Source organism: Nelumbo lutea, chromosome 8, assembly GCF_056320005.1.
Source record: "Nelumbo lutea isolate HS-2025 chromosome 8, American lotus-T2T, whole genome shotgun sequence".
NCBI classification, from domain to species: Eukaryota; Viridiplantae; Streptophyta; class Magnoliopsida; order Proteales; family Nelumbonaceae; genus Nelumbo; species Nelumbo lutea.
In genome coordinates this window covers 48,773,451-48,784,084 of record NC_142691.1, presented here as the reverse complement: position 1 = coordinate 48,784,084, position 10,634 = coordinate 48,773,451, and positions in this window count along the sequence as shown.

The following is a 10,634-nucleotide window of genomic DNA, read 5'->3' as shown; positions in this document are numbered from 1 at the left end:
TTACTTCCTTTCCAAAGTTTCGAGCTTGTACGTGCCTTCCACAAATATCGGTCTTACTCGGTACAGACCTTCCCAATTCGATCCGAGCTTACCAACGCCAGGCTCAGGTACCATAACCTTCCGAAGAACTAGGTCACTGATGCGGAAGTGTCGCTTTCTAGCCCGAGCGTTATAGTACCGAGCTACTCTCTGTTGGTAAGCTATAGTCAGGATGTAAGCCAGGTCTCGTACCTCTTCTACCAGGTCTAGGTTGTTACGGAGCTCGTCATCATTCGTCTCCTCGTCATAGGCCTCCAAGCGTAGTGTGGGCACCTCGATTTCTGTTGGGATCACCGCTTCTATGTCGTAAGTGAGGTTGAAAGGAGTCTCACCTGTGGTAGTCTTAATAGTAGTCCGGTAGGCCTAGAGGACACTGGGCAGTTCGTCTACCCACAACCCCTTACCTTGAGCTAAGCGAGCTTTCAGTTAGCGAAGTATTGCTCTATTAGTGACTTTCGCTTGCCTGTTCGCCTGGGGGTGTTCCACCGAGGTGAAATTTTGTTGAATTCCCATTTCGACACACCAATTTTGAAACTTAATATCCTTAAACTGCTTTCCATTATCAGAGATGAGTACTCAAGGTAACCCGAAGTGACATACTATGTTCTTCCAAAAGAAATTTTGTATGTTGCGGGTTGTGATTGTTGCCAAAGGTTAAGCCTCCACCCACTTTGTAAAGTAGTCTATTGCTATCACCAAAAACTTCCTATGTCCTGTCGCTGGCAAGAATGAGCCAAGGATGTCAATTCCCCACTGCACGAAGGGCCATGGGATAGTGAGGTATTTTAGATTGGCAATAGGTCGATGGTGGATGTTGGCGTGCCTCTGACACCTGTTGCACTTCTTGACGAGATCAAGTGCATCTATTTTCATCGTGAGCCAGTAATAGCCTTGTCGCAATGCCTTCTGTACGAGAGCCCTGCCCCCCAAGTTTCTACCACACAAGCCTTCATGGGTGTCATGGAGTATGTACTCGGCCTCTGAGGGTCGCAAGCAGTGCAAGTAGGGGAGCATGAAGGACCTTCTGTACAGTTGTTCATCTATAAGGACATACTTAGCTGACTGGCGCTCTATCCTTCGGGCCGCATTGAGTTCTGCAGGTAGAGGCCCGTGAAGCAGGTAACTTACGAGTGGGTCGATCCAGCTCAGTTCCGCTTATGCTACAGGAGCGACCTCTCCTGCCCCCCCCCCCCCCGAGAATGCTAGGTCGAGGTAAGTCCTCTATATACACAGTCCGCATGGTGTTACTACTTGTCCTCGCTAATCGGGATAAGGCGTCAACCTCGGCATTTTCGGACCTCGAAATCTATCTGATGAAGTAGGAAACAAAGCTGCACAGGATATCTCTAACTTTGGCCAAGTAGCCATAGTGGGGTCACAGGCTTCATATTCACCGGTGACTTGGTTGACTATGAGCTGTGAGTCGTTGCATACGATGAGGTGCTTTGCCTTCAATGCTTCGTATTCTGCTTCGTTGTTTGATGACGCAAATCCGAACTGGAGTGCGTTTTCCAGCTTCACTTCGCTTGGTCTGTATAGAATTTGTCTTGCACCGCTTCCCTACTAGTTGGACGAGACGTCAACATGGAGAATCTAGGGCTCCTCGTCCCAGGTCGGACTTGCTCTGACTGGGACCGGTGCCACACTATTGAAGCTTCCGCCGTGTGTTCGAACTCAGCCAGCTCAAGAGTTGCGGTACTGAATGTGCATTCCACCACAAAATCGGCCAAGGCTTGGGCTTTGATTGTCGCCCGAGGTTCGTATTGGATATCGTACTCGCTTAATTTGATAGACCACTTCGTCAGTCTGCCAGATACCTCGGGTTTGAGCAGAATCTGTATCAAAGGCTTTTTGGTGAGGACGACGATAGTGTGGGCTTGGAAATATGGGCAAAGCTTGCAAGCTGCTATGATTAGCATGTACGCTAATTTCTCGATCTCTGGGTACTTGGTTTCTGCATCCTGCAAAACTTTACTAACATAGTAGATGGGTCGTTGGACCCGATCTACTTCTTTGATTAGTACCGAGCTGACCACCTCGTCACTCATGGAGAGGTATAGCTTTAATACATCCCCTTCCTCGGGTCGAGTCAGAACTGGGGTGGTACCTAGGTATCTTTTCAACTCGCCGAATGTGAGCTGACATTTTGCAGTCCATTCAAAGTTCTTACTCTTTTTTATGGCTTTAAAAAAGGGTAGGCAACGATCTGCCGAGTTGGACATAAAGCGGCTCAGGGCAGCTATCTGGCCAGTCAGTCTCTGAACCTCTTTTATTTTGCGGGGTGGTCTTATATCTAGGATGGCCTTTATTTTTTCCGGGTTGGCTTTGGTGCCATGTCGGTTGACTATATAGCCTAGAAATTACCTGAGGTAACTCCGAAGACACACTTGTTGGAATTTAATTTCATATTGTATTTTCGCAAAATTTGAAAAACACTTTGAAAATCATCCAACAAAAAATTTGAAAATTGGGTCTTCACGACCATGTCATCAACATAATATCCGATTTTATTGCCGATTAACGGCTCATAAATTTTATTTACAAGGCGTTAAAAGGTTGCCCCGGCATTTTTTAGTCCGAAGGGCTTGACCTTGTACCAATACAACCCGAGCTCAGTTATAAAGACAGTTATTTCTTCGTCAGCGGGATCCATCCTAATTTGGTTGTAACTGGAATAGGCGTCCAGGAAGCTCAGCAACTCATGCCCTGAGGTTGCATCCACTAGGCGATCGATCTTGGGCAGCGGGAAGTAGTATTTCGAGCTCTATTCAGGTTGGTGTACTCGACGCACATGCGCCACTTGCCATTGGCCTTTTTTACCAAAACTAGGTTAGCTACCCAGCTCGGGTAATGGACTTCCCTAATGAAGTCTGCCACTATGAACTTCCCGATCCCTTCATCGACTACCCTTCAGCGTTTCGGGGCAAAGTTGCACTTCTTCTATCTAACCGGCCCGACTAAGGGGTCAATATTCAGTTTATGAGTTAGAATTTTGGAGTCTATTCCAGGGCATTTCTGTCGCGGACCAAGCAAAAATATCTAAGTTTTTTAGTAAGAAGCTTACTAGCTAAGAGCGGAGTGACTCGTTGATCAAAGCACCGATCTGGAAAGTCTTTGATGGATCATCGATTGAGACCGGGATGTGGACCATCTCCTTTGTTGGGGCAGCTCACTGGTCGCTCGAGCTCAATATCATCCACTAGCCTTGCTTTCCCCTTGAGAGTAGCTACGTAGCACTTGCAAGATTTGAGATGGTCATATCGCACAACTCCTACTCCGTAGTTAGTTGGAAACTTCATCATCAGGTAGTAGGTGGATATTATTGCACGTAGGACATGCGTAATGGGTCGACCTACTATGGCGTTATAGGGAAAGGGAGTCGCGACCACCAGAAATGTGTGCTCAAACCTCACGATATTTGGCCACATGCCGGCACCTACGAGTATTGTGACTCGTCTGAGAGGTATGACCTCCTGGCCACTAAAGCCTACCAGGGGAGTATCTGCTGGCTTTAAATCTATTTGTTGTAGTTGTAGCTTGTCGAAAGTTTCCTTGAACAGTATATCCGCCAAGCTACCTGAGTTCACTAGGATGCGCTTGACTTCGAAGTCGTTGATCCTCAGTTTTATCACTAGAGCATCATCATGAGGATACTAGACCCCGCGTGCATCATCCTCTATGAAGTATATTGGTTCTTCAAGCCGAGGTCGCTTTGGCGGGTTTTCCTCTTCATTTTATAATTCACGGACTGAGGTCCGTCCGACTGCCGATGTACACCCCACAATGATGGACCTGCCAATAATCATGTTGATTACCCTGCAGATCGATCTCTCCTCGGGCAATTGTCATGGTGATTGCTCGTTCTGCCTGCTGGTCTCGGGGGCATTCCTTCTCTGGTCCCCCTGTCGGTCTGCTTTCCGATCTGCTTGGCCTCTCTCTTCTTGCTGTATAAAATCTTTCAAGTATCCGCAGCAGATGAACTCCTCGATCTCATCGCAGAGGTTCCTGCAGTTCTCCGTGTTGCGCCCATGGTCTCTATGGAAATGATAGTAGACATTTTGGTTTCTTGTTGCAGGGTCTCCCCTTAATCTAGGAGGCCATTTGACGAAGGAGGAGTCCTTAATGGCCATTAGGATTTCTCCTCGCTTAGCGTTCAATGACATGTAGTTCGTTCTTTCAACAGGTGGGGTCCTGAAGCGCCAACCTGACTTGCGAGCTCGCGAGGGAGATCGGCTTTTGGATTTGTTTCTTCCCCTACTCGGGGACTTGGCTCTTTCTTCTTTTTTGCCTGCCATTATCTGTGTCTTAGTTGTCTCTTTTCTTTTTTTCTATTGGGTTGTCAGCCTTCTGGTTGATTTCCTCTTCGGTACCGATGAACTGATCGGCTAGCTTAAGGAATTCGGTGATGTCCTTTGGTTTATTGGCCACCACATGCCATTTAAATTCCCTGTGGGTTATTCCTTTCTTAGCTGTCATGAGTCTTACTGCTAGATCTAGGTCTGGAATCTGTAGTCAGGTGTCGTTGAAACGCTTACTGTAGCTTCTGATCGATTCTCCTTCTCTATGAACCACGTTGAGAAGGATTTCCTGTGACCTCGGGCACTTCTTGTTGGTGATGAAGTGCGAGGTAAATAGATCTGCGAACAGTGACTAGCTTTTGATCGACCCCGGCGCAAGGTTCCGATACCAGGTCCGAGCTACTCCTTTAAAGGTAGTGGAGAAGGCCACACACATACAAGACTCGTCGGCCCCGACTAGGTGCATCTAGAACTGGAAAGAGTCTATATGGTCATCAGGACCAAATGACCCGTCATACTTGTCTAAGGGAGGCATCTTGAAGTCTTTAGGCATCGGGGTCGCCAAGAGCTCGGGAGACAGGGGAGACGACCTGGAAAGTAGGGGAGGAGCGGCCTTTGTAGCTACCGAGCTCGCTTCTTCCTTACCTTTGGCTTGCCTTTCTTTCTGGTTTGGCCTTGCTAGCTGGTTGTTCTGAGTTGAGGTACGACGTGCCTTGTGACGTCTCCGTTGTTGCATCTTTACTGGCTCGACATTGGTGTTGCTGATTTTGGTGTGCTCTGGTACCGCTCTATCGCGAGGTAACTCCTTATTCCTTGTGGGATTCTAGGGCTGGCTATCACGGACGGAGAGGCCCTATCTCGAGTTTGCACCTCGAACCTTGAGCTGGTTACCTGCTAGAGAACCATCATTTTCCTGTTGTGAATGTCGAGGAAGATTGGTCCTGTGAGGTTGAGTATCTCCGAACCTGTTTCCGAGGTTCCCTTGTGAGGCAGGTGGAGTAAGTTGGGCGTCTCTTCTCCCACGGGGTGAGACCTAACTCCTGGGAGGAATCAGGACTTGGGAGGTCTCTTCGCCTCAGTGGGGAGATCGACTGATATTCCGGTTGATCTGAGGCCGGTTTTGACTCTGATGGGCCCCTGGGTGCCGAGGTGGAACCGGCTACTGGTTCTACGGCAGTGGAGGAAACTGATGCTGGTAGAAGAAATACTATTGGTACTGTTGGAATTGCTGAACCTGTTGCATCTGGATCTGGATAGCCCAGACGCACTGCACCAGGTCATTGAATTGGGACTATCCAACTCCGGGGGGAACCACATAAGGCTCAGAAAAAAGTTGTGCCTACCACTAAGGAAGGTGGGACGCTCACCTGTGTGGTGTTTGGTGGCACGGTCAGTGTTGGAACTCCAGTTGTAGTAAGCGGGATGGTGAACTAGCCGATGCACACCGAAGGGAGTTGGGGTTGTCCCCCGAAGACGTTCATCTCGTTGCTTTTTTTGGCGTGATTGGAAGATGCCATTGACGTAGAAGTAAGGTTGATAACTGTAAGGAAGAGGGATGACTTTTCGATCGTGTTCCCACAGACGACACCAATTGATGTAGCGCGATCTGATTACTCCCAGTTAGAGGGTGATTTGGCTTCCAATCGAATAGCGAGCTAGATGAATCTGCAAGACAATGAATCAGAGAACCCGGGGTGGCTAACCCGGCGAAGCCGCTCCGATGCTTAAGTTTGTATCTGTGAGCTGAATGCTTTGAGGACTTGAAGGTTTGAGAGCTAGAGAGTAGAGTGATCACGTGTACTTGGGTCCTAGAGGGGTTGTTGCTCTTATATAGCTGATCTCCCGTGGGTTTCACGGAATGGTTCCGGGATCTTCAACCTGATGATGAGATTTGTTTCCGCTTTAGTCGGGGAATAACGTATCAGTCAATAAAGTCTATCATTTCCGCCCGGTTCAGGTGGGGTGAAGATAAGGCCTACCGTTACACGGTGTGATCCCGTAAGGTTCGGAGTCTACTGGCAAAACTTTTGGAGTCGTTACATGGTGGTTCGGGTTGTTAGCCCCGAGCTGATACTTCGGTTCTTTAGTTCTAAATTGGATCAGATGCCGAGGTGCCCCGATGCCAAGGTGAGTTTTGGACCGAGGTAGCTGAATACCCAAACTCAAACATTACAAACTACGCCTGCCAGACTGAGCTATCATCCCTTAGTCAGGTCATGTCCACGTATCCCCTTCTCGCTATGTCAGGCCAAACCACCATTCATCAGTGTTGAATTCAAATAATCTCGTTATTCAAGATTTTGGTCTATATAATACTGATGACGTCTCTTCTTCAATGATCCACAGGCAACCAAGTACAGACAACCCAAGTTACCCCTCTTTTGATCCTTTTCAAGTTGTTTGTAAATGTGATGGGGAGTAATCCCAACTACTGGTATATCCTGTAGGTTTTGTGTTTTCAACAGTAATAAATCCCTTATTCGTGTAGTTGGGATCAAGTTGCAATCCAGTGGCCCAAGTACTACAGCGGAACTTTTTGCTATCTTCTCAGCTTTATCTTTTGCTAAAGATCGTGGTGGATTTCAATGTTACTTCTCTCAGATGAAAAGACTATTGTGAACTTTTTGTGTACAAGTTCTCCTTCCCTTCCTTGGGAAGTTTTTGTTTGTGTTGATAAAATACAAACTCTGTTATATTTCTTTAGCATTGTAAAGTTTAGTTTTATATATAGGAAGTTTAATAGGGTTGTTCATATTGTTGCTTAAATGATGAAGTTTTTGGATATTAATTTTATGGAATGGAGCAGCCCCCCAATGTGTATTGAACTGTCTGTTTCTTGCTTCTATAGTTCTATTAATCGTATCTTTCACTTAATAGTATTTACAATCATTGATATTCCATGGTAGAAGCTTAGCTCCTTGCCACAAGGAATTGAAAGATTACTTTGTCTCAGGACGTTGCCCTGTTTTCCCCTGCCTAAGAAAGGAGCTACCAAAGCCAAGCTAAGAGAACTAAAGGAATTACAATGCCTTAAAGGAGCACTAAACTTCATACTAGGTTCAAGCATCCCCAATGTGAATGATGATGTTTGACTTACAGTATTAAAATAAGTCGGTGTCCCTGCAATTGGAGAATTGCTTTAAACTGAAGAAATTGCCTCTAGCGCTCGTTTTGGTTGGTTCCTAGTCTGAATGAGTTGAATATTGAGGGTTGTCGGAGGCTCACTTCCTTGACCAATGGACTGCTTAACCTATTCTTGGGGTTGAGTCTAGTCTATTGATATGGCTTTGGGATGAGAGTCTACCATCAAATCTTACTCATCTTGAGATTGACCATACCTCATTAGTTGAGTTCAAATCACTAACCAGTGGTTTGCTAAACTTAGCATCTCTTTGGTGCTGGTACTCTGAAATGCTTCTCGCTCTTGGCTCTAGGACAATAGTCCTATCAAATTGGGAGTTCAAATCAGCCCCCACAAGACTGCCCTCCACAACGTCCCACAGCACATCCCCGTCGTGTATTGGGAACATCTTCCGATGATAATATCAGGAATAATGATGTCATCATCGGGAGATATTTCCAATACACGGTGGGGATGTGCTGTGGGACATTGTGGGGGGCAGTCTTGTCTTGTGGGGGGCTGATTCAGTCTCCCAAATTGGGGCCATGCCTACCCAACAACCTTCACCCGTTTATTGTTGATTGCAAAGATTCCGCTCATTATTTACCAAAGCAAACAAGTACAAACCAAGGCTTTAAAAACTAGACTGGGCACAGAACCATTCTGGCCACTGGTTCCCAGGTCAAATGGTCCGATCATCTGATTCAAACAGATAGCTTGTTCTGATTTTAAAAAATAAAGAAATAAACAAAATGAAAAACAGGCAAAAACCATTGTCTGGATTGACTGATCAACAGTTCTATCGCCTGAATTAGTGGATTGCTGACCAAATCAACAGTTTTTGGCCCAAGAACGGTTTTAGGGTGAAACAGAATCAGTTACCTGACCATGATGCAAATCATGGTGCAAATGCAAACTTCTGATTGCAGATCTCTTATTTATTCATTCTTCCGGTGCTCAGTTCATTTTGCTCTTAAATCTGCAAATAAAGCTGCCCATTTACTGGCTCGTAATTAAAGAATTTAAAGTCCTTGCCTTACAAGCTTCGAAAAAAAAAAACATAAAAGAATGCATAATGTTTTAACGTTCTTGGTAGTTGGTGCTGGACACATTCTGTTTCATGAATTAATAACTTGCGTTCAGATTTGCTCGTTTGCCTTTGGTATCAGTTTATTGGATACAAAGAACAAAACCACGATTTGGCCATATCAGATTGGATAACTTTGACAAGAATGCTAGCTCGGAGGTCTTGGAGGCAAGCATTCAATTAGAACTCCTGATATAAATTCTCGGTTTTTAGTGGCTTCTACTCTTCTCTGGACCCTCAGCCAAAACTCAAAGCTTTTCCTGGCAATTTTTAAAAGAGGTAACCAATCAAGTGGATTCATCAAAATTGAAAGGGGGGTGCTTTGATTGGTCAAAAGCCCTTCCAGTAGCATGTCTTTTCAGTATCATATATTTTCCCTTATCTTAGATATGGCAACGGCAACCTACAATTATAGATTTGATTGGTCAAAAGCTTTCTCCTTTCATATGCTGCCCGGACACTGTCCTTTCTCTTATTTTCAAATTGCTGTAGACAATAGAATTCCTAACAATTAGTGCATGATTCTCAAGTTCAAGTTCCTCTCTAATAAGGTAAAATTTTAATTAAAAGTTGGGGAAAATTATATATGGTAAGTTTTCTAAGCACAATTTTTCATTACAAGCTTCATTTGTAATTCAGTAATGATGAATGAATAAAACCATGGAACAGAATCACATTGATCTTCAAATACAATAGTTACAGAAACCAGCCCCAAACAGAGGTGAAGAACAAAAGGAGAAAATAAAGGACCAACATTCACCACAAGTTTGATCGTATATTAATCGATGCATCTGTAGCTTGTACTAATATCAAAGTAGACTCTCATTTGGGTTCTGTATGCTAAGCCATGCCTTTTTGGCAAGTTACCATTAATTTTAGCTTTTGTCAATTACATAATCAAGTTCTCATAAAACTTTCCCTCCCCCACCCAATACACTCTAACACAAATACATAAAAAGAAGAAAAACAAAACACCATTGCAATTTGGTTCAATGGGAGTGCAACATCAACTATGGTGATGCCATGGTTTCATCTAATGATAGGTGCTGAAAAGAGAAATGGTCATAAGGTTTTCATTGCTTTCATGGTTTATGGGGAGAAAGATATGTAGGTCCATCACTGACACAATACAACTTCAAATACTTAATTTGTGCTGAGAGCTTGACATAGAGACCACAAATCTTTAGTTTTATGGAGAGCAAATGGCTTATTTGATTGTTAGTTGGGAATGATGGGGGTCTTCATTTAGGTATTTGTGTGGTTGGTTTACTAGGTTGTTAGCTCACTTGTTGAGCATTGTATCTGTGCACATCCCTCTTGTCTCTTCATTTCCTCTAGGAAGATTTAACACATACACAGAGCTGGTTCTTGGCTCACTGTACCCCTCTGAGATTGAAGCCATTTGAGCAGAAATTTTCTTGGGAAATTTCACAGATAAGCCTATAAAATGAGTGAAGTTGGTGGTGAGGGCAAAATTGGGTTTTTAAAAATTAAAAGTGTCATGTGATGTCACAAGTAAATGGAATGTCACAAACAAGTAATGGAAGGGTAGTATGTGTAAATATTTCTGAAAGTTGAGGGATACTTCAAGTAGGTTCTAAAACTTTAGGAGTACTTTAAATAATTGTTAGATAGCTCACTTTAAGTAACTAATCCTTAAAATTAAGAGCAATTCAGTAGACTCAATGTTCTAGAAGATTTTGGGAAAAATGTTTTCTTGGTTAGCTACACATAAGCTGTTTGAAAACATAGGTTACAATTCTTTTTTTGTACATGACAATCTTTTTGTAAAGCAGGGTGTTGGGGTATAGTGCTGCAAGGGCAGCTTTTGTATATAGTCCCTGTGTATAATTTCTTGCTGTACATGATGCTTTTTATAATACTAATATACATTGCTTTCTCTCAAAAATCTCCGTACTATGTTCATATCTACATCTTATTCCAGTCTCCTTGCCCAAGCGTTGATAAAAAACAAGGGCACTTTTGAAAATTAAAAAGTTATCTTGGCTACCATGGAAACCCCAATACTTTATTTCCCAGAAGATAATGGAAATTCCTCATTAATGAAAGAACATCTAGACAAGTATAA